This window comes from Antedon bifida, chromosome 6 (genome assembly GCF_963402885.1).
Source record: "Antedon bifida chromosome 6, ecAntBifi1.1, whole genome shotgun sequence".
NCBI classification, from domain to species: domain Eukaryota; kingdom Metazoa; phylum Echinodermata; class Crinoidea; order Comatulida; family Antedonidae; genus Antedon; species Antedon bifida.
In genome coordinates, this window is record NC_136231.1 from 8,445,366 (window position 1) to 8,464,829 (window position 19,464).

Genomic DNA, 19,464 nt, shown 5'->3' on the forward strand with positions numbered 1-19,464 from the left:
TTAAATGTTTACATTTTGACAAAATGTGTTTATACTGTTGATGATAGTATAAGTAAATAAATTCAAACTGTAACCGAAGTTAATCGAAAGTTTTTCAACTAAACTGCCTTGAAAACAACGGTTCTCGTCCGATCATTGAAGTTAAACAAGTTGTTGTTCAAAGACATGTTTGTTGTTGTATGTTGCTGCTGTGGTGACCGTACAAACGTCACTGTACTACGCGGGCGTCCACTTGTGTGCGCGTTTGCTTCTTAGCAACAAAGCGGCCTGAAGCTTTTGTACATGCCGCTATTGTGTTATGCTTCTTTGTACAGTGTTATTGTTTCTTTTATATTGTCTTTTTATTAATTAAAAAATGCCCAACTCAGTAACCGAATGTCTACGACCATACCACGTTGAAAACACCGGTTCTCGTCCGATCACCGCAGTTAAACAACGTCGGGCCTGGTTAGTACTTGGATGGGAGACCGCCTGGGAATACCTGGTGTCGTAGACCTATGTTTAACTTTTTTTAAATTATACTAAACAAAGTTTATTTTACCTTTCAATTATGTGTTTCTTGAACAGAAGTGTGTGCAAATACCAAAGTTTCAGCAGCTGCTAATTTGAATCCTAGAAAATGTTCTATAATAAATTCCAAAAGTATTAGGTTATAGGATATATGTGTTTGTAGAGATTAAGACAGTGACTATAAGATCTCTATAATCTTGAACCGCAAGTTAACGAATGTCTACAACCATACCACGTTGAAAACACCGGTTCTCGTCCGATCACCGCAGTTAAACAACGTCGGGCCTGGTTAGTACTTGGATGGGAGACCGCCTGGGAATACCTGGTGTCGTAGACCTATGTTTAACTTTTTTGAATTATACTAAACAAAATTTGTTTTACCTTTCAATTATGTTTTTATGACAGTAACAATAAGATCTATCTAAGGTATAATCTTGAACCGCAAGTAACCGAATGTCTACAACCATACCACGTTGAAAACACCGGTTCTCGTCCGATCACCGCAGTTAAACAACGTCGGGCCTGGTTAGTACTTGGATGGGAGACCGCCTGGGAATACCTGGTGTCGTAGACCTATGTTTAACTTTTTTTAAAATTATACTAAACAAAGTTTATTTTACCTTTCAATTATGTTTTTATGACAGTAACTATAAGATCTATCTAAGGTATAATCTTGAACCGCAAGTAACCGAATGTCTACAACCGTACCAGGTTGCCTGGGAATATCTGGTGTCGTACACCTGTGTTTATCTTTTTAATAATCCTAAAATATAGTCTTTTTTAAATGTTTAGATTTTGACAAAATGTGTTTATACTGTTGATGATAGTATAAGTAAATAAATTCAAACTGTAACCGAAGTTAATCGAAAGTTTTTCAACTAAACTGCCTTGAAAACAACGGTTCTCGTCCGATCATTGAAGTTAAACAAGTTGTTGTTCAAAGACATGTTTGTTGTTGTATGTTGCTGCTGTGGTGACCGTACAAACGTCACTGTACTACACGGGCGTCCACTTGTGTGCGCGTTTGCTTCTTAGCAACAAAGCGGCCTGAAGCTTTTGTACATGCCGCTATTGTGTTATGCTTCTTTGTACAGTGTTATTGTTTCTTTTATATTGTCTTTTTATTAATTAAAAAATGCCCAACTCAGTAACCGAATGTCTACGACCATACCACGTTGAAAACACCGGTTCTCGTCCGATCACCGCAGTTAAACAACGTCGGGCCTGGTTAGTACTTGGATGGGAGACCGCCTGGGAATACCTGGTGTCGTAGACCTATGTTTAACTTTTTTTAAATTATACTAAACAAAGTTTATTTTACCTTTCAATTATGTGTTTCTTGAACAGAAGTGTGTGCAAATACCAAAGTTTCAGCAGCTGCTAATTTGAATCCTAGAAAATGTTCTATAATAAATTCCAAAAGTATTAGGTTATAGGATATATGTGTTTGTAGAGATTAAGACAGTGACTATAAGATCTCTATAATCTTGAACCGCAAGTTAACGAATGTCTACAACCATACCACGTTGAAAACACCGGTTCTCGTCCGATCACCGCAGTTAAACAACGTCGGGCCTGGTTAGTACTTGGATGGGAGACCGCCTGGGAATACCTGGTGTCGTAGACCTATGTTTAACTTTTTTGAATTATACTAAACAAAATTTGTTTTACCTTTCAATTATGTTTTTATGACAGTAACAATAAGATCTATCTAAGGTATAATCTTGAACCGCAAGTAACCGAATGTCTACAACCATACCACGTTGAAAACACCGGTTCTCGTCCGATCACCGCAGTTAAACAACGTCGGGCCTGGTTAGTACTTGGATGGGAGACCGCCTGGGAATACCTGGTGTCGTAGACCTATGTTTAACTTTTTTTAAAATTATACTAAACAAAGTTTATTTTACCTTTCAATTATGTTTTTATGACAGTAACTATAAGATCTATCTAAGGTATAATCTTGAACCGCAAGTAACCGAATGTCTACAACCGAACCAGGTTGCCTGGGAATATCTGGTGTCGTACACCTGTGTTTATCTTTTTAATAATCCTAAAATATAGTCTTTTTTAATTGTTTAGATTTTGACAAAATGTGTTTATACTGTTGATGATAGTATAAGTAAATAAATTCAAACTGTAACCGAAGTTAATCGAAAGTTTTTCAACTAAACTGCCTTGAAAACAACGGTTCTCGTCCGATCATTGAAGTTAAACAAGTTGTTGTTCAAAGACATGTTTGTTGTTGTATGTTGCTGCTGTGGTGACCGTACAAACGTCACTGTACTACGCGGGCGTCCACTTGTGTGCGCGTTTGCTTCTTAGCAACAAAGCGGCCTGAAGCTTTTGTACATGCCGCTATTGTGTTATGCTTCTTTGTACAGTGTTATTGTTTCTTTTATATTGTCTTTTTATTAATTAAAAAACGCCCAACTCAGTAACCGAATGTCTACGACCATACCACGTTGACAACACCGGTTCTCGTCCGATCACCGCAGTTAAACAACGTCGGGCCTGGTTAGTACTTGGATGGGAGACCGCCTGGGAATACCTGGTGTCGTAGACCTATGTTTAACTTTTTTTAAATTATACTAAACAAAGTTTATTTTACCTTTCAATTATGTGTTTCTTGAACAGAAGTGTGTGCAAATACCAAAGTCATGGTTTCAGCAGCTGCTAATTTGAATCCTAGAAAATGTTCTATAATAAATTCCAAAAGTATTAGGTTATAGGATATATGTGTTTGTAGAGATTAAGACAGTGACTATAAGATCTCTATAATCTTGAACCGCAAGTTAACGAATGTCTACAACCATACCACGTTGAAAACACCGGTTCTCGTCCGATCACCGCAGTTAAACAACGTCGGGCCTGGTTAGTACTTGGATGGGAGACCGCCTGGGAATACCTGGTGTCGTAGACCTATGTTTAACTTTTTTAAATTATACTAAACAAAATTTGTTTTACCTTTCAATTATGTTTTTATGACAGTAACAATAAGATCTATCTAAGGTATAATCTTGAACCGCAAGTAACCGAATGTCTACAACCATACCACGTTGAAAACACCGGTTCTCGTCCGATCACCGCAGTTAAACAACGTCGGGCCTGGTTAGTACTTGGATGGGAGACCGCCTGGGAATACCTGGTGTCGTAGACCTATGTTTAACTTTTTTTTAAATTATACTAAACAAAGTTTATTTTACCTTTCAATTATGTTTTTATGACAGTAACTATAAGATCTATCTAAGGTATAATCTTGAACCGCAAGTAACCGAATGTCTACAACCGTACCAGGTTGCCTGGGAATATCTGGTGTCGTACACCTGTGTTTATCTTTTTAATAATCCTAAAATATAGTCTTTTTTAAATGTTTAGATTTTGACAAAATGTGTTTATACTGTTGATGATAGTATAAGTAAATAAATTCAAACTGTAACCGAAGTTAATCGAAAGTTTTTCAACTAAACTGCCTTGAAAACAACGGTTCTCGTCCGATCATTGAAGTTAAACAAGTTGTTGTTCAAAGACATGTTTGTTGTTGTATGTTGCTGCTGTGGTGACCGTACAAACGTCACTGTACTACGCGGGCGTCCACTTGTGTGCGCGTTTGCTTCTTAGCAACAAAGCGGCCTGAAGCTTTTGTACATGCCGCTATTGTGTTATGCTTCTTTGTACAGTGTTATTGTTTCTTTTATATTGTCTTTTTATTAATTAAAAAACGCCCAACTCAGTAACCGAATGTCTACGACCATACCACGTTGAAAACACCGGTTCTCGTCCGATCACCGCAGTTAAACAACGTCGGGCCTGGTTAGTACTTGGATGGGAGACCGCCTGGGAATACCTGGTGTCGTAGACCTATGTTTAACTTTTTTTAAATTATACTAAACAAAGTTTATTTTACCTTTCAATTATGTGTTTCTTGAACAGAAGTGTGTGCAAATACCAAAGTCATGGTTTCAGCAGCTGCTAATTTGAATCCTAGAAAATGTTCTATAATAAATTCCAAAGGTATTAGGTTATAGGATATATGTGTTTGTAGAGATTAAGACAGTGACTGTAAGATCTCTATAATCTTGAACCGCAAGTTAACGAATGTCTACAACCATACCACGTTGAAAACACCGGTTCTCGTCCGATCACCGCAGTTAAACAACGTCGGGCCTGGTTAGTACTTGGATGGGAGACCGCCTGGGAATACCTGGTGTCGTAGACCTATGTTTAACTTTTTTAAATTATACTAAACAAAATTTGTTTTACCTTTCAATTATGTTTTTATGACAGTAACAATAAGATCTATCTAAGGTATAATCTTGAACCGCAAGTAACCGAATGTCTACAACCATACCACGTTGAAAACACCGGTTCTCGTCCGATCACCGCAGTTAAACAACGTCGGGCCTGGTTAGTACTTGGATGGGAGACCGCCTGGGAATACCTGGTGTCGTAGACCTATGTTTAACTTTTTTTAAAATTATACTAAACAAAGTTTATTTTACCTTTCAATTATGTTTTTATGACAGTAACTATAAGATCTATCTAAGGTATAATCTTGAACCGCAAGTAACCGAATGTCTACAACCGTACCAGGTTGCCTGGGAATATCTGGTGTCGTACACCTGTGTTTATCTTTTTAATAATCCTAAAATATAGTCTTTTTTAAATGTTTAGATTTTGACAAAATGTGTTTATACTGTTGATGATAGTATAAGTAAATAAATTCAAACTGTAACCGAAGTTAATCGAAAGTTTTTCAACTAAACTGCCTTGAAAACAACGGTTCTCGTCCGATCATTGAAGTTAAACAAGTTGTTGTTCAAAGACATGTTTGTTGTTGTATGTTGCTGCTGTGGTGACCGTACAAACGTCACTGTACTACGCGGGCGTCCACTTGTGTGCGCGTTTGCTTCTTAGCAACAAAGCGGCCTGAAGCTTTTGTACATGCCGCTATTGTGTTATGCTTCTTTGTACAGTGTTATTGTTTCTTTTATATTGTCTTTTTATTAATTAAAAAATGCCCAACTCAGTAACCGAATGTCTACGACCATACCACGTTGACAACACCGGTTCTCGTCCGATCACCGCAGTTAAACAACGTCGGGCCTGGTTAGTACTTGGATGGGAGACCGCCTGGGAATACCTGGTGTCGTAGACCTATGTTTAACTTTTTTTAAATTATACTAAACAAAGTTTATTTTACCTTTCAATTATGTGTTTCTTGAACAGAAGTGTGTGCAAATACCAAAGTTTCAGCAGCTGCTAATTTGAATCCTAGAAAATGTTCTATAATAAATTCCAAAAGTATTAGGTTATAGGATATATGTGTTTGTAGAGATTAAGACAGTGACTATAAGATCTCTATAATCTTGAACCGCAAGTTAACGAATGTCTACAACCATACCACGTTGAAAACACCGGTTCTCGTCCGATCACCGCAGTTAAACAACGTCGGGCCTGGTTAGTACTTGGATGGGAGACCGCCTGGGAATACCTGGTGTCGTAGACCTATGTTTAACTTTTTTGAATTATACTAAACAAAATTTGTTTTACCTTTCAATTATGTTTTTATGACAGTAACAATAAGATCTATCTAAGGTATAATCTTGAACCGCAAGTAACCGAATGTCTACAACCATACCACGTTGAAAACACCGGTTCTCGTCCGATCACCGCAGTTAAACAACGTCGGGCCTGGTTAGTACTTGGATGGGAGACCGCCTGGGAATACCTGGTGTCGTAGACCTATGTTTAACTTTTTTTTAAATTATACTAAACAAAGTTTATTTTACCTTTCAATTATGTTTTTATGACAGTAACTATAAGATCTATCTAAGGTATAATCTTGAACCGCAAGTAACCGAATGTCTACAACCGAACCAGGTTGCCTGGGAATATCTGGTGTCGTACACCTGTGTTTATCTTTTTAATAATCCTAAAATATAGTCTTTTTTAATTGTTTAGATTTTGACAAAATGTGTTTATACTGTTGATGATAGTATAAGTAAATAAATTCAAACTGTAACCGAAGTTAATCGAAAGTTTTTCAACTAAACTGCCTTGAAAACAACGGTTCTCGTCCGATCATTGAAGTTAAACAAGTTGTTGTTCAAAGACATGTTTGTTGTTGTATGTTGCTGCTGTGGTGACCGTACAAACGTCACTGTACTACGCGGGCGTCCACTTGTGTGCGCGTTTGCTTCTTAGCAACAAAGCGGCCTGAAGCTTTTGTACATGCCGCTATTGTGTTATGCTTCTTTGTACAGTGTTATTGTTTCTTTTATATTGTCTTTTTATTAATTAAAAAACGCCCAACTCAGTAACCGAATGTCTACGACCATACCACGTTGACAACACCGGTTCTCGTCCGATCACCGCAGTTAAACAACGTCGGGCCTGGTTAGTACTTGGATGGGAGACCGCCTGGGAATACCTGGTGTCGTAGACCTATGTTTAACTTTTTTTAAATTATACTAAACAAAGTTTATTTTACCTTTCAATTATGTGTTTCTTGAACAGAAGTGTGTGCAAATACCAAAGTCATGGTTTCAGCAGCTGCTAATTTGAATCCTAGAAAATGTTCTATAATAAATTCCAAAAGTATTAGGTTATAGGATATATGTGTTTGTAGAGATTAAGACAGTGACTATAAGATCTCTATAATCTTGAACCGCAAGTTAACGAATGTCTACAACCATACCACGTTGAAAACACCGGTTCTCGTCCGATCACCGCAGTTAAACAACGTCGGGCCTGGTTAGTACTTGGATGGGAGACCGCCTGGGAATACCTGGTGTCGTAGACCTATGTTTAACTTTTTTAAATTATACTAAACAAAATTTGTTTTACCTTTCAATTATGTTTTTATGACAGTAACAATAAGATCTATCTAAGGTATAATCTTGAACCGCAAGTAACCGAATGTCTACAACCATACCACGTTGAAAACACCGGTTCTCGTCCGATCACCGCAGTTAAACAACGTCGGGCCTGGTTAGTACTTGGATGGGAGACCGCCTGGGAATACCTGGTGTCGTAGACCTATGTTTAACTTTTTTTTAAATTATACTAAACAAAGTTTATTTTACCTTTCAATTATGTTTTTATGACAGTAACTATAAGATCTATCTAAGGTATAATCTTGAACCGCAAGTAACCGAATGTCTACAACCGTACCAGGTTGCCTGGGAATATCTGGTGTCGTACACCTGTGTTTATCTTTTTAATAATCCTAAAATATAGTCTTTTTTAAATGTTTAGATTTTGACAAAATGTGTTTATACTGTTGATGATAGTATAAGTAAATAAATTCAAACTGTAACCGAAGTTAATCGAAAGTTTTTCAACTAAACTGCCTTGAAAACAACGGTTCTCGTCCGATCATTGAAGTTAAACAAGTTGTTGTTCAAAGACATGTTTGTTGTTGTATGTTGCTGCTGTGGTGACCGTACAAACGTCACTGTACTACGCGGGCGTCCACTTGTGTGCGCGTTTGCTTCTTAGCAACAAAGCGGCCTGAAGCTTTTGTACATGCCGCTATTGTGTTATGCTTCTTTGTACAGTGTTATTGTTTCTTTTATATTGTCTTTTTATTAATTAAAAAACGCCCAACTCAGTAACCGAATGTCTACGACCATACCACGTTGAAAACACCGGTTCTCGTCCGATCACCGCAGTTAAACAACGTCGGGCCTGGTTAGTACTTGGATGGGAGACCGCCTGGGAATACCTGGTGTCGTAGACCTATGTTTAACTTTTTTTAAATTATACTAAACAAAGTTTATTTTACCTTTCAATTATGTGTTTCTTGAACAGAAGTGTGTGCAAATACCAAAGTCATGGTTTCAGCAGCTGCTAATTTGAATCCTAGAAAATGTTCTATAATAAATTCCAAAGGTATTAGGTTATAGGATATATGTGTTTGTAGAGATTAAGACAGTGACTGTAAGATCTCTATAATCTTGAACCGCAAGTTAACGAATGTCTACAACCATACCACGTTGAAAACACCGGTTCTCGTCCGATCACCGCAGTTAAACAACGTCGGGCCTGGTTAGTACTTGGATGGGAGACCGCCTGGGAATACCTGGTGTCGTAGACCTATGTTTAACTTTTTTAAATTATACTAAACAAAATTTGTTTTACCTTTCAATTATGTTTTTATGACAGTAACAATAAGATCTATCTAAGGTATAATCTTGAACCGCAAGTAACCGAATGTCTACAACCATACCACGTTGAAAACACCGGTTCTCGTCCGATCACCGCAGTTAAACAACGTCGGGCCTGGTTAGTACTTGGATGGGAGACCGCCTGGGAATACCTGGTGTCGTAGACCTATGTTTAACTTTTTTTAAAATTATACTAAACAAAGTTTATTTTACCTTTCAATTATGTTTTTATGACAGTAACTATAAGATCTATCTAAGGTATAATCTTGAACCGCAAGTAACCGAATGTCTACAACCGTACCAGGTTGCCTGGGAATATCTGGTGTCGTACACCTGTGTTTATCTTTTTAATAATCCTAAAATATAGTCTTTTTTAAATGTTTAGATTTTGACAAAATGTGTTTATACTGTTGATGATAGTATAAGTAAATAAATTCAAACTGTAACCGAAGTTAATCGAAAGTTTTTCAACTAAACTGCCTTGAAAACAACGGTTCTCGTCCGATCATTGAAGTTAAACAAGTTGTTGTTCAAAGACATGTTTGTTGTTGTATGTTGCTGCTGTGGTGACCGTACAAACGTCACTGTACTACGCGGGCGTCCACTTGTGTGCGCGTTTGCTTCTTAGCAACAAAGCGGCCTGAAGCTTTTGTACATGCCGCTATTGTGTTATGCTTCTTTGTACAGTGTTATTGTTTCTTTTATATTGTCTTTTTATTAATTAAAAAATGCCCAACTCAGTAACCGAATGTCTACGACCATACCACGTTGAAAACACCGGTTCTCGTCCGATCACCGCAGTTAAACAACGTCGGGCCTGGTTAGTACTTGGATGGGAGACCGCCTGGGAATACCTGGTGTCGTAGACCTATGTTTAACTTTTTTTAAATTATACTAAACAAAGTTTATTTTACCTTTCAATTATGTGTTTCTTGAACAGAAGTGTGTGCAAATACCAAAGTTTCAGCAGCTGCTAATTTGAATCCTAGAAAATGTTCTATAATAAATTCCAAAAGTATTAGGTTATAGGATATATGTGTTTGTAGAGATTAAGACAGTGACTATAAGATCTCTATAATCTTGAACCGCAAGTTAACGAATGTCTACAACCATACCACGTTGAAAACACCGGTTCTCGTCCGATCACCGCAGTTAAACAACGTCGGGCCTGGTTAGTACTTGGATGGGAGACCGCCTGGGAATACCTGGTGTCGTAGACCTATGTTTAACTTTTTTGAATTATACTAAACAAAATTTGTTTTACCTTTCAATTATGTTTTTATGACAGTAACAATAAGATCTATCTAAGGTATAATCTTGAACCGCAAGTAACCGAATGTCTACAACCATACCACGTTGAAAACACCGGTTCTCGTCCGATCACCGCAGTTAAACAACGTCGGGCCTGGTTAGTACTTGGATGGGAGACCGCCTGGGAATACCTGGTGTCGTAGACCTATGTTTAACTTTTTTTAAAATTATACTAAACAAAGTTTATTTTACCTTTCAATTATGTTTTTATGACAGTAACTATAAGATCTATCTAAGGTATAATCTTGAACCGCAAGTAACCGAATGTCTACAACCGTACCAGGTTGCCTGGGAATATCTGGTGTCGTACACCTGTGTTTATCTTTTTAATAATCCTAAAATATAGTCTTTTTTAAATGTTTAGATTTTGACAAAATGTGTTTATACTGTTGATGATAGTATAAGTAAATAAATTCAAACTGTAACCGAAGTTAATCGAAAGTTTTTCAACTAAACTGCCTTGAAAACAACGGTTCTCGTCCGATCATTGAAGTTAAACAAGTTGTTGTTCAAAGACATGTTTGTTGTTGTATGTTGCTGCTGTGGTGACCGTACAAACGTCACTGTACTACGCGGGCGTCCACTTGTGTGCGCGTTTGCTTCTTAGCAACAAAGCGGCCTGAAGCTTTTGTACATGCCGCTATTGTGTTATGCTTCTTTGTACAGTGTTATTGTTTCTTTTATATTGTCTTTTTATTAATTAAAAAATGCCCAACTCAGTAACCGAATGTCTACGACCATACCACGTTGAAAACACCGGTTCTCGTCCGATCACCGCAGTTAAACAACGTCGGGCCTGGTTAGTACTTGGATGGGAGACCGCCTGGGAATACCTGGTGTCGTAGACCTATGTTTAACTTTTTTTAAATTATACTAAACAAAGTTTATTTTACCTTTCAATTATGTGTTTCTTGAACAGAAGTGTGTGCAAATACCAAAGTTTCAGCAGCTGCTAATTTGAATCCTAGAAAATGTTCTATAATAAATTCCAAAAGTATTAGGTTATAGGATATATGTGTTTGTAGAGATTAAGACAGTGACTATAAGATCTCTATAATCTTGAACCGCAAGTTAACGAATGTCTACAACCATACCACGTTGAAAACACCGGTTCTCGTCCGATCACCGCAGTTAAACAACGTCGGGCCTGGTTAGTACTTGGATGGGAGACCGCCTGGGAATACCTGGTGTCGTAGACCTATGTTTAACTTTTTTGAATTATACTAAACAAAATTTGTTTTACCTTTCAATTATGTTTTTATGACAGTAACAATAAGATCTATCTAAGGTATAATCTTGAACCGCAAGTAACCGAATGTCTACAACCATACCACGTTGAAAACACCGGTTCTCGTCCGATCACCGCAGTTAAACAACGTCGGGCCTGGTTAGTACTTGGATGGGAGACCGCCTGGGAATACCTGGTGTCGTAGACCTATGTTTAACTTTTTTTAAAATTATACTAAACAAAGTTTATTTTACCTTTCAATTATGTTTTTATGACAGTAACTATAAGATCTATCTAAGGTATAATCTTGAACCGCAAGTAACCGAATGTCTACAACCGAACCAGGTTGCCTGGGAATATCTGGTGTCGTACACCTGTGTTTATCTTTTTAATAATCCTAAAATATAGTCTTTTTTAATTGTTTAGATTTTGACAAAATGTGTTTATACTGTTGATGATAGTATAAGTAAATAAATTCAAACTGTAACCGAAGTTAATCGAAAGTTTTTCAACTAAACTGCCTTGAAAACAACGGTTCTCGTCCGATCATTGAAGTTAAACAAGTTGTTGTTCAAAGACATGTTTGTTGTTGTATGTTGCTGCTGTGGTGACCGTACAAACGTCACTGTACTACGCGGGCGTCCACTTGTGTGCGCGTTTGCTTCTTAGCAACAAAGCGGCCTGAAGCTTTTGTACATGCCGCTATTGTGTTATGCTTCTTTGTACAGTGTTATTGTTTCTTTTATATTGTCTTTTTATTAATTAAAAAACGCCCAACTCAGTAACCGAATGTCTACGACCATACCACGTTGACAACACCGGTTCTCGTCCGATCACCGCAGTTAAACAACGTCGGGCCTGGTTAGTACTTGGATGGGAGACCGCCTGGGAATACCTGGTGTCGTAGACCTATGTTTAACTTTTTTTAAATTATACTAAACAAAGTTTATTTTACCTTTCAATTATGTGTTTCTTGAACAGAAGTGTGTGCAAATACCAAAGTCATGGTTTCAGCAGCTGCTAATTTGAATCCTAGAAAATGTTCTATAATAAATTCCAAAAGTATTAGGTTATAGGATATATGTGTTTGTAGAGATTAAGACAGTGACTATAAGATCTCTATAATCTTGAACCGCAAGTTAACGAATGTCTACAACCATACCACGTTGAAAACACCGGTTCTCGTCCGATCACCGCAGTTAAACAACGTCGGGCCTGGTTAGTACTTGGATGGGAGACCGCCTGGGAATACCTGGTGTCGTAGACCTATGTTTAACTTTTTTAAATTATACTAAACAAAATTTGTTTTACCTTTCAATTATGTTTTTATGACAGTAACAATAAGATCTATCTAAGGTATAATCTTGAACCGCAAGTAACCGAATGTCTACAACCATACCACGTTGAAAACACCGGTTCTCGTCCGATCACCGCAGTTAAACAACGTCGGGCCTGGTTAGTACTTGGATGGGAGACCGCCTGGGAATACCTGGTGTCGTAGACCTATGTTTAACTTTTTTTTAAATTATACTAAACAAAGTTTATTTTACCTTTCAATTATGTTTTTATGACAGTAACTATAAGATCTATCTAAGGTATAATCTTGAACCGCAAGTAACCGAATGTCTACAACCGTACCAGGTTGCCTGGGAATATCTGGTGTCGTACACCTGTGTTTATCTTTTTAATAATCCTAAAATATAGTCTTTTTTAAATGTTTAGATTTTGACAAAATGTGTTTATACTGTTGATGATAGTATAAGTAAATAAATTCAAACTGTAACCGAAGTTAATCGAAAGTTTTTCAACTAAACTGCCTTGAAAACAACGGTTCTCGTCCGATCATTGAAGTTAAACAAGTTGTTGTTCAAAGACATGTTTGTTGTTGTATGTTGCTGCTGTGGTGACCGTACAAACGTCACTGTACTACGCGGGCGTCCACTTGTGTGCGCGTTTGCTTCTTAGCAACAAAGCGGCCTGAAGCTTTTGTACATGCCGCTATTGTGTTATGCTTCTTTGTACAGTGTTATTGTTTCTTTTATATTGTCTTTTTATTAATTAAAAAACGCCCAACTCAGTAACCGAATGTCTACGACCATACCACGTTGAAAACACCGGTTCTCGTCCGATCACCGCAGTTAAACAACGTCGGGCCTGGTTAGTACTTGGATGGGAGACCGCCTGGGAATACCTGGTGTCGTAGACCTATGTTTAACTTTTTTTAAATTATACTAAACAAAGTTTATTTTACCTTTCAATTATGTGTTTCTTGAACAGAAGTGTGTGCAAATACCAAAGTCATGGTTTCAGCAGCTGCTAATTTGAATCCTAGAAAATGTTCTATAATAAATTCCAAAGGTATTAGGTTATAGGATATATGTGTTTGTAGAGATTAAGACAGTGACTGTAAGATCTCTATAATCTTGAACCGCAAGTTAACGAATGTCTACAACCATACCACGTTGAAAACACCGGTTCTCGTCCGATCACCGCAGTTAAACAACGTCGGGCCTGGTTAGTACTTGGATGGGAGACCGCCTGGGAATACCTGGTGTCGTAGACCTATGTTTAACTTTTTTAAATTATACTAAACAAAATTTGTTTTACCTTTCAATTATGTTTTTATGACAGTAACAATAAGATCTATCTAAGGTATAATCTTGAACCGCAAGTAACCGAATGTCTACAACCATACCACGTTGAAAACACCGGTTCTCGTCCGATCACCGCAGTTAAACAACGTCGGGCCTGGTTAGTACTTGGATGGGAGACCGCCTGGGAATACCTGGTGTCGTAGACCTATGTTTAACTTTTTTTAAAATTATACTAAACAAAGTTTATTTTACCTTTCAATTATGTTTTTATGACAGTAACTATAAGATCTATCTAAGGTATAATCTTGAACCGCAAGTAACCGAATGTCTACAACCGTACCAGGTTGCCTGGGAATATCTGGTGTCGTACACCTGTGTTTATCTTTTTAATAATCCTAAAATATAGTCTTTTTTAAATGTTTAGATTTTGACAAAATGTGTTTATACTGTTGATGATAGTATAAGTAAATAAATTCAAACTGTAACCGAAGTTAATCGAAAGTTTTTCAACTAAACTGCCTTGAAAACAACGGTTCTCGTCCGATCATTGAAGTTAAACAAGTTGTTGTTCAAAGACATGTTTGTTGTTGTATGTTGCTGCTGTGGTGACCGTACAAACGTCACTGTACTACGCGGGCGTCCACTTGTGTGCGCGTTTGCTTCTTAGCAACAAAGCGGCCTGAAGCTTTTGTACATGCCGCTATTGTGTTATGCTTCTTTGTACAGTGTTATTGTTTCTTTTATATTGTCTTTTTATTAATTAAAAAATGCCCAACTCAGTAACCGAATGTCTACGACCATACCACGTTGAAAACACCGGTTCTCGTCCGATCACCGCAGTTAAACAACGTCGGGCCTGGTTAGTACTTGGATGGGAGACCGCCTGGGAATACCTGGTGTCGTAGACCTATGTTTAACTTTTTTTAAATTATACTAAACAAAGTTTATTTTACCTTTCAATTATGTGTTTCTTGAACAGAAGTGTGTGCAAATACCAAAGTTTCAGCAGCTGCTAATTTGAATCCTAGAAAATGTTCTATAATAAATTCCAAAAGTATTAGGTTATAGGATATATGTGTTTGTAGAGATTAAGACAGTGACTATAAGATCTCTATAATCTTGAACCGCAAGTTAACGAATGTCTACAACCATACCACGTTGAAAACACCGGTTCTCGTCCGATCACCGCAGTTAAACAACGTCGGGCCTGGTTAGTACTTGGATGGGAGACCGCCTGGGAATACCTGGTGTCGTAGTCCTATGTTTAACTTTTTTAAATTATACTAAACAAAATTTGTTTTACCTTTCAATTATGTTTTTATGACAGTAACAATAAGATCTATCTAAGGTATAATCTTGAACCGCAAGTAACCGAATGTCTACAACCATACCACGTTGAAAACACCGGTTCTCGTCCGATCACCGCAGTTAAACAACGTCGGGCCTGGTTAGTACTTGGATGGGAGACCGCCTGGGAATACCTGGTGTCGTAGACCTATGTTTAACTTTTTTTAAAATTATACTAAACAAAGTTTATTTTACCTTTCAATTATGTTTTTATGACAGTAACTATAAGATCTATCTAAGGTATAATCTTGAACCGCAAGTAACCGAATGTCTACAACCGTACCAGGTTGCCTGGGAATATCTGGTGTCGTACACCTGTGTTTATCTTTTTAATAATCCTAAAATATAGTCTTTTTTAAATGTTTAGATTTTGACAAAATGTGTTTATACTGTTGATGATAGTATAAGTAAATAAATTCAAACTGTAACCGAAGTTAATCGAAAGTTTTTCAACTAAACTGCCTTGAAAACAACGGTTCTCGTCCGATCATTGAAGTTAAACAAGTTGTTGTTCAAAGACATGTTTGTTGTTGTATGTTGCTGCTGTGGTGACCGTACAAACGTCACTGTACTACGCGGGCGTCCACTTGTGTGCGCGTTTGCTTCTTAGCAACAAAGCGGCCTGGAGCTTTTGTACATGCCGCTATTGTGTTATGCTTCTTTGTACAGTGTTATTGTTTCTTTTATATTGTCTTTTTATTAATTAAAAAACGCCCAACTCAGTAACCGAAGGTCTACGACCATACCACGTTGACAACACCGGTTCTCGTCCGATCACCGCAGTTAAACAACGTCGGGCCTGGTTAGTACTTGGATGGGAGACCGCATGGGAATACCTGGTGTCGTAGACCTATGTTTAACTTTTTTTAAATTATACTAAACAAAGTTTATTTTACCTTTCAATTATGTGTTTCTTGAACAGAAGTGTGTGCAAATACCAAAGTCATGGTTTCAGCAGCTGCTAATTTGAATCCTAGAAAATGTTCTATAATAAATTCCAAAAGTATTAGGTTATAGGATATATGTGTTTGTAGAGATTAAGACAGTGACTATAAGATCTCTATAATCTTGAACCGCAAGTTAGCGAATGTCTACAACCATACCACGTTGAAAACACCGGTTCTCGTCCGATCACCGCAGTTAAACAACGTCGGGCCTGGTTAGTACTTGGATGGGAGACCGCCTGGGAATACCTGGTGTCGTAGACCTATGTTTAACTTTTTTTAAATTATACTAAACAAAGTTTATTTTACCTTTCAATTATGTGTTTCTTGAACAGAAGTGTGTGCAAATACCAAAGTCATGGTTTCAGCAGCTGCTAATTTGAATCCTAGAAAATGTTCTATAATAAATTCCAAAAGTATTAGGTTATAGGATATATGTGTTTGTAGAGATTAAGACAGTGACTATAAGATCTCTATAATCTTGAACCGCAAGTTAGCGAATGTCTACAAACATACCACGTTGAAAACACCGGTTCTCGTCCGATCACCGCAGTTAAACAACGTCGGGCCTGGTTAGTACTTGGATGGGAGACCGCCTGGGAATACCTGGTGTCGTAGACCTATGTTTAACTTTTTTAAATTATACTAAACAAAATTTGTTTTACCTTTCAATTATGTTTTTATGACAGTAACAATAAGATCTATCTAAGGTATAATCTTGAACCGCAAGTAACCGAATGTCTACAACCATACCACGTTGAAAACACCGGTTCTCGTCCGATCACCGCAGTTAAACAACGTCGGGCCTGGTTAGTACTTGGATGGGAGACCGCCTGGGAATACCTGGTGTCGTAGACCTATGTTTAACTTTTTTTTAAATTATACTAAACAAAGTTTATTTTACCTTTCAATTATGTTTTTATGACAGTAACTATAAGATCTATCTAAGGTATAATCTTGAACCGCAAGTAAACGAATGTCTACAACCGTACCAGGTTGCCTGGGAATATCTGGTGTCGTACACCTGTGTTTATCTTTTTAATAATCCTAAAATATAGTCTTTTTTAAATGTTTAGATTTTGAAAAAATGTGTTTATACTGTTGATGATAGTATAAGTAAATAAATTCAAACTGTAACCGAAGTTAATCGAAAGTTTTTCAACTAAACTGCCTTGAAAACAACGGTTCTCGTCCGATCATTGAAGTTAAACAAGTTGTTGTTCAAAGACATGTTTGTTGTTGTATGTTGCTGCTGTGGTGACCGTACAAACGTCACTGTACTACGCGGGCGTCCACTTGTGTGCGCGTTTGCTTCTTAGCAACAAAGCGGCCTGAAGCTTTTGTACATGCCGCTATTGTGTTATGCTTCTTTGTACAGTGTTATTGTTTCTTTTATATTGTCTTTTTATTAATTAAAAAACGCCCAACTCAGTAACCGAATGTCTACGACCATACCACGTTGACAACACCGGTTCTCGTCCGATCACCGCAGTTAAACAACGTCGGGCCTGGTTAGTACTTGGATGGGAGACCGCCTGGGAATACCTGGTGTCGTAGACCTATGTTTAACTTTTTTTAAATTATACTAAACAAAGTTTATTTTACCTTTCAATTATGTGTTTCTTGAACAGAAGTGTGTGCAAATACCAAAGTCATGGTTTCAGCAGCTGCTAATTTGAATCCTAGAAAATGTTCTATAATAAATTCCAAAAGTATTAGGTTATAGGATATATGTGTTTGTAGAGATTAAGACAGTGACTATAAGATCTCTATAATCTTGAACCGCAAGTTAACGAATGTCTACAACCATACCACGTTGAAAACACCGGTTCTCGGCCGATCACCGCAGTTAAACAACGTCGGGCCTGGTTAGTACTTGGATGGGAGACCGCCTGGGAATACCTGGTGTCGTAGACCTATGTTTAACTTTTTTTAAATTATACTAAACAAAGTTTATTTTACCTTTCAATTATGTGTTTCTTGAACAGAAGTGTGTGCAAATACCAAAGTCATGGTTTCAGCAGCTGCTAATTTGAATCCTAGAAAATGTTCTATAATAAATTCCAAAAGTATTAGGTTATAGGATATATGTGTTTGTAGAGATTAAGACAGTGACTATAAGATCTCTATAATCTTGAACCGCAAGTTAGCGAATGTCTACAACCATACCACGTTGAAAACACCGGTTCTCGTCCGATCACCGCAGTTAAACAACGTCGGGCCTGGTTAGTACTTGGATGGGAGACCGCCTGGGAATACCTGGTGTCGTAGACCTATGTTTAACTTTTTTAAATTATACTAAACAAAATTTGTTTTACCTTTCAATTATGTTTTTATGACAGTAACAATAAGATCTATCTAAGGTATAATCTTGAACCGCAAGTAACCGAATGTCTACAACCATACCACGTTGAAAACACCGGTTCTCGTCCGATCACCGCAGTTAAACAACGTCGGGCCTGGTTAGTACTTGGATGGGAGACCGCCTGGGAATACCTGGTGTCGTAGACCTATGTTTAACTTTTTTTTAAATTATACTAAACAAAGTTTATTTTACCTTTCAATTATGTTTTTATGACAGTAACTATAAGATCTATCTAAGGTATAATCTTGAACCGCAAGTAACCGAATGTCTACAACCGTACCAGGTTGCCTGGGAATATCTGGTGTCGTACACCTGTGTTTATCTTTTTAATAATCCTAAAATATAGTCTTTTTTAAATGTTTAGATTTTGAAAAAATGTGTTTATACTGTTGATGATAGTATAAGTAAATAAATTCAAACTGTAACCGAAGTTAATCGAAAGTTTTTCAACTAAACTGCCTTGAAAACAACGGTTCTCGTCCGATCATTGAAGTTAAACAAGTTGTTGTTCAAAGACATGTTTGTTGTTGTATGTTGCTGCTGTGGTGACCGTACAAACGTCACTGTACTACGCGGGCGTCCACTTGTGTGCGCGTTTGCTTCTTAGCAACAAAGCGGCCTGAAGCTTTTGTACATGCCGCTATTGTGTTATGCTTCTTTGTACAGTGTTATTGTTTCTTTTATATTGTCTTTTTATTAATTAAAAAACGCCCAACTCAGTAACCGAATGTCTACGACCATACCACGTTGACAACACCGGTTCTCGTCCGATCACCGCAGTTAAACAACGTCGGGCCTGGTTAGTACTTGGATGGGAGACCGCCTGGGAATACCTGGTGTCGTAGACCTATGTTTAACTTTTTTTAAATTATACTAAACAAAGTTTATTTTACCTTTCAATTATGTGTTTCTTGAACAGAAGTGTGTGCAAATACCAAAGTCATGGTTTCAGCAGCTGCTAATTTGAATCCTAGAAAATGTTCTATAATAAATT

General features: G+C 37.4%; 45 non-coding genes across 45 annotated transcripts; all 45 read left to right on the forward strand.

Moving 5' to 3' along the window:
- Nucleotides 1–377: 377 nt before the first annotated feature.
- LOC144846504 (5S ribosomal RNA) lies at nucleotides 378–496 on the forward strand. The gene has a single exon (XR_013613120.1). It is a non-coding gene; the product is annotated as a 5S ribosomal RNA (ribosomal RNA).
- Nucleotides 497–728: 232 nt separating this feature from the next.
- On the forward strand, nucleotides 729–847 carry LOC144846071 (5S ribosomal RNA). Its single transcript, XR_013612703.1, has one exon. It is a non-coding gene; the product is annotated as a 5S ribosomal RNA (ribosomal RNA).
- Nucleotides 848–965: 118 nt separating this feature from the next.
- Nucleotides 966–1,084, forward strand: LOC144846072 (5S ribosomal RNA). Its single transcript, XR_013612704.1, has one exon. It is a non-coding gene; the product is annotated as a 5S ribosomal RNA (ribosomal RNA).
- A 583-nt stretch (nucleotides 1,085–1,667) lies between these two features.
- On the forward strand, nucleotides 1,668–1,786 carry LOC144846620 (5S ribosomal RNA). Its single transcript, XR_013613231.1, has one exon. It is a non-coding gene; the product is annotated as a 5S ribosomal RNA (ribosomal RNA).
- Nucleotides 1,787–2,018: 232 nt separating this feature from the next.
- LOC144846073 (5S ribosomal RNA) lies at nucleotides 2,019–2,137 on the forward strand. The gene has a single exon (XR_013612705.1). It is a non-coding gene; the product is annotated as a 5S ribosomal RNA (ribosomal RNA).
- Nucleotides 2,138–2,255: 118 nt separating this feature from the next.
- LOC144846074 (5S ribosomal RNA) lies at nucleotides 2,256–2,374 on the forward strand. Its single transcript, XR_013612706.1, has one exon. It is a non-coding gene; the product is annotated as a 5S ribosomal RNA (ribosomal RNA).
- A 583-nt stretch (nucleotides 2,375–2,957) lies between these two features.
- On the forward strand, nucleotides 2,958–3,076 carry LOC144846800 (5S ribosomal RNA). Its single transcript, XR_013613383.1, has one exon. It is a non-coding gene; the product is annotated as a 5S ribosomal RNA (ribosomal RNA).
- A 238-nt stretch (nucleotides 3,077–3,314) lies between these two features.
- On the forward strand, nucleotides 3,315–3,433 carry LOC144846075 (5S ribosomal RNA). Its single transcript, XR_013612707.1, has one exon. It is a non-coding gene; the product is annotated as a 5S ribosomal RNA (ribosomal RNA).
- A 118-nt stretch (nucleotides 3,434–3,551) lies between these two features.
- Nucleotides 3,552–3,670, forward strand: LOC144846076 (5S ribosomal RNA). Its single transcript, XR_013612708.1, has one exon. It is a non-coding gene; the product is annotated as a 5S ribosomal RNA (ribosomal RNA).
- A 583-nt stretch (nucleotides 3,671–4,253) lies between these two features.
- Nucleotides 4,254–4,372, forward strand: LOC144846704 (5S ribosomal RNA). Its single transcript, XR_013613293.1, has one exon. It is a non-coding gene; the product is annotated as a 5S ribosomal RNA (ribosomal RNA).
- Nucleotides 4,373–4,610: 238 nt separating this feature from the next.
- Nucleotides 4,611–4,729, forward strand: LOC144846077 (5S ribosomal RNA). The gene has a single exon (XR_013612709.1). It is a non-coding gene; the product is annotated as a 5S ribosomal RNA (ribosomal RNA).
- Nucleotides 4,730–4,847: 118 nt separating this feature from the next.
- Nucleotides 4,848–4,966, forward strand: LOC144846079 (5S ribosomal RNA). Its single transcript, XR_013612710.1, has one exon. It is a non-coding gene; the product is annotated as a 5S ribosomal RNA (ribosomal RNA).
- Nucleotides 4,967–5,549: 583 nt separating this feature from the next.
- LOC144846801 (5S ribosomal RNA) lies at nucleotides 5,550–5,668 on the forward strand. Its single transcript, XR_013613384.1, has one exon. It is a non-coding gene; the product is annotated as a 5S ribosomal RNA (ribosomal RNA).
- A 232-nt stretch (nucleotides 5,669–5,900) lies between these two features.
- LOC144846081 (5S ribosomal RNA) lies at nucleotides 5,901–6,019 on the forward strand. The gene has a single exon (XR_013612712.1). It is a non-coding gene; the product is annotated as a 5S ribosomal RNA (ribosomal RNA).
- Nucleotides 6,020–6,137: 118 nt separating this feature from the next.
- LOC144846082 (5S ribosomal RNA) lies at nucleotides 6,138–6,256 on the forward strand. Its single transcript, XR_013612713.1, has one exon. It is a non-coding gene; the product is annotated as a 5S ribosomal RNA (ribosomal RNA).
- A 583-nt stretch (nucleotides 6,257–6,839) lies between these two features.
- On the forward strand, nucleotides 6,840–6,958 carry LOC144846802 (5S ribosomal RNA). Its single transcript, XR_013613385.1, has one exon. It is a non-coding gene; the product is annotated as a 5S ribosomal RNA (ribosomal RNA).
- Nucleotides 6,959–7,196: 238 nt separating this feature from the next.
- On the forward strand, nucleotides 7,197–7,315 carry LOC144846083 (5S ribosomal RNA). Its single transcript, XR_013612714.1, has one exon. It is a non-coding gene; the product is annotated as a 5S ribosomal RNA (ribosomal RNA).
- Nucleotides 7,316–7,433: 118 nt separating this feature from the next.
- On the forward strand, nucleotides 7,434–7,552 carry LOC144846084 (5S ribosomal RNA). Its single transcript, XR_013612715.1, has one exon. It is a non-coding gene; the product is annotated as a 5S ribosomal RNA (ribosomal RNA).
- Nucleotides 7,553–8,135: 583 nt separating this feature from the next.
- LOC144846727 (5S ribosomal RNA) lies at nucleotides 8,136–8,254 on the forward strand. Its single transcript, XR_013613315.1, has one exon. It is a non-coding gene; the product is annotated as a 5S ribosomal RNA (ribosomal RNA).
- Nucleotides 8,255–8,492: 238 nt separating this feature from the next.
- LOC144846085 (5S ribosomal RNA) lies at nucleotides 8,493–8,611 on the forward strand. Its single transcript, XR_013612716.1, has one exon. It is a non-coding gene; the product is annotated as a 5S ribosomal RNA (ribosomal RNA).
- A 118-nt stretch (nucleotides 8,612–8,729) lies between these two features.
- On the forward strand, nucleotides 8,730–8,848 carry LOC144846086 (5S ribosomal RNA). Its single transcript, XR_013612717.1, has one exon. It is a non-coding gene; the product is annotated as a 5S ribosomal RNA (ribosomal RNA).
- Nucleotides 8,849–9,431: 583 nt separating this feature from the next.
- Nucleotides 9,432–9,550, forward strand: LOC144846739 (5S ribosomal RNA). Its single transcript, XR_013613326.1, has one exon. It is a non-coding gene; the product is annotated as a 5S ribosomal RNA (ribosomal RNA).
- Nucleotides 9,551–9,782: 232 nt separating this feature from the next.
- LOC144846087 (5S ribosomal RNA) lies at nucleotides 9,783–9,901 on the forward strand. Its single transcript, XR_013612718.1, has one exon. It is a non-coding gene; the product is annotated as a 5S ribosomal RNA (ribosomal RNA).
- Nucleotides 9,902–10,019: 118 nt separating this feature from the next.
- Nucleotides 10,020–10,138, forward strand: LOC144846088 (5S ribosomal RNA). Its single transcript, XR_013612719.1, has one exon. It is a non-coding gene; the product is annotated as a 5S ribosomal RNA (ribosomal RNA).
- A 583-nt stretch (nucleotides 10,139–10,721) lies between these two features.
- On the forward strand, nucleotides 10,722–10,840 carry LOC144846751 (5S ribosomal RNA). The gene has a single exon (XR_013613337.1). It is a non-coding gene; the product is annotated as a 5S ribosomal RNA (ribosomal RNA).
- Nucleotides 10,841–11,072: 232 nt separating this feature from the next.
- LOC144846089 (5S ribosomal RNA) lies at nucleotides 11,073–11,191 on the forward strand. Its single transcript, XR_013612720.1, has one exon. It is a non-coding gene; the product is annotated as a 5S ribosomal RNA (ribosomal RNA).
- A 118-nt stretch (nucleotides 11,192–11,309) lies between these two features.
- Nucleotides 11,310–11,428, forward strand: LOC144846090 (5S ribosomal RNA). Its single transcript, XR_013612721.1, has one exon. It is a non-coding gene; the product is annotated as a 5S ribosomal RNA (ribosomal RNA).
- Nucleotides 11,429–12,011: 583 nt separating this feature from the next.
- LOC144846803 (5S ribosomal RNA) lies at nucleotides 12,012–12,130 on the forward strand. The gene has a single exon (XR_013613386.1). It is a non-coding gene; the product is annotated as a 5S ribosomal RNA (ribosomal RNA).
- Nucleotides 12,131–12,368: 238 nt separating this feature from the next.
- LOC144846092 (5S ribosomal RNA) lies at nucleotides 12,369–12,487 on the forward strand. The gene has a single exon (XR_013612723.1). It is a non-coding gene; the product is annotated as a 5S ribosomal RNA (ribosomal RNA).
- Nucleotides 12,488–12,605: 118 nt separating this feature from the next.
- On the forward strand, nucleotides 12,606–12,724 carry LOC144846093 (5S ribosomal RNA). Its single transcript, XR_013612724.1, has one exon. It is a non-coding gene; the product is annotated as a 5S ribosomal RNA (ribosomal RNA).
- Nucleotides 12,725–13,307: 583 nt separating this feature from the next.
- Nucleotides 13,308–13,426, forward strand: LOC144846763 (5S ribosomal RNA). Its single transcript, XR_013613349.1, has one exon. It is a non-coding gene; the product is annotated as a 5S ribosomal RNA (ribosomal RNA).
- A 238-nt stretch (nucleotides 13,427–13,664) lies between these two features.
- On the forward strand, nucleotides 13,665–13,783 carry LOC144846095 (5S ribosomal RNA). The gene has a single exon (XR_013612725.1). It is a non-coding gene; the product is annotated as a 5S ribosomal RNA (ribosomal RNA).
- A 118-nt stretch (nucleotides 13,784–13,901) lies between these two features.
- On the forward strand, nucleotides 13,902–14,020 carry LOC144846096 (5S ribosomal RNA). The gene has a single exon (XR_013612726.1). It is a non-coding gene; the product is annotated as a 5S ribosomal RNA (ribosomal RNA).
- Nucleotides 14,021–14,603: 583 nt separating this feature from the next.
- Nucleotides 14,604–14,722, forward strand: LOC144846775 (5S ribosomal RNA). The gene has a single exon (XR_013613360.1). It is a non-coding gene; the product is annotated as a 5S ribosomal RNA (ribosomal RNA).
- Nucleotides 14,723–14,954: 232 nt separating this feature from the next.
- Nucleotides 14,955–15,073, forward strand: LOC144846492 (5S ribosomal RNA). The gene has a single exon (XR_013613108.1). It is a non-coding gene; the product is annotated as a 5S ribosomal RNA (ribosomal RNA).
- A 118-nt stretch (nucleotides 15,074–15,191) lies between these two features.
- On the forward strand, nucleotides 15,192–15,310 carry LOC144846097 (5S ribosomal RNA). Its single transcript, XR_013612727.1, has one exon. It is a non-coding gene; the product is annotated as a 5S ribosomal RNA (ribosomal RNA).
- Nucleotides 15,311–15,893: 583 nt separating this feature from the next.
- Nucleotides 15,894–16,012, forward strand: LOC144847025 (5S ribosomal RNA). Its single transcript, XR_013613600.1, has one exon. It is a non-coding gene; the product is annotated as a 5S ribosomal RNA (ribosomal RNA).
- Nucleotides 16,013–16,250: 238 nt separating this feature from the next.
- On the forward strand, nucleotides 16,251–16,369 carry LOC144846098 (5S ribosomal RNA). The gene has a single exon (XR_013612728.1). It is a non-coding gene; the product is annotated as a 5S ribosomal RNA (ribosomal RNA).
- Nucleotides 16,370–16,607: 238 nt separating this feature from the next.
- On the forward strand, nucleotides 16,608–16,726 carry LOC144846606 (5S ribosomal RNA). The gene has a single exon (XR_013613218.1). It is a non-coding gene; the product is annotated as a 5S ribosomal RNA (ribosomal RNA).
- Nucleotides 16,727–16,844: 118 nt separating this feature from the next.
- On the forward strand, nucleotides 16,845–16,963 carry LOC144846099 (5S ribosomal RNA). Its single transcript, XR_013612729.1, has one exon. It is a non-coding gene; the product is annotated as a 5S ribosomal RNA (ribosomal RNA).
- A 583-nt stretch (nucleotides 16,964–17,546) lies between these two features.
- On the forward strand, nucleotides 17,547–17,665 carry LOC144846804 (5S ribosomal RNA). The gene has a single exon (XR_013613387.1). It is a non-coding gene; the product is annotated as a 5S ribosomal RNA (ribosomal RNA).
- Nucleotides 17,666–17,903: 238 nt separating this feature from the next.
- LOC144846608 (5S ribosomal RNA) lies at nucleotides 17,904–18,022 on the forward strand. Its single transcript, XR_013613220.1, has one exon. It is a non-coding gene; the product is annotated as a 5S ribosomal RNA (ribosomal RNA).
- A 238-nt stretch (nucleotides 18,023–18,260) lies between these two features.
- Nucleotides 18,261–18,379, forward strand: LOC144846100 (5S ribosomal RNA). Its single transcript, XR_013612730.1, has one exon. It is a non-coding gene; the product is annotated as a 5S ribosomal RNA (ribosomal RNA).
- A 118-nt stretch (nucleotides 18,380–18,497) lies between these two features.
- On the forward strand, nucleotides 18,498–18,616 carry LOC144846101 (5S ribosomal RNA). The gene has a single exon (XR_013612731.1). It is a non-coding gene; the product is annotated as a 5S ribosomal RNA (ribosomal RNA).
- Nucleotides 18,617–19,199: 583 nt separating this feature from the next.
- LOC144846805 (5S ribosomal RNA) lies at nucleotides 19,200–19,318 on the forward strand. Its single transcript, XR_013613388.1, has one exon. It is a non-coding gene; the product is annotated as a 5S ribosomal RNA (ribosomal RNA).
- Nucleotides 19,319–19,464: the final 146 nt, after the last annotated feature.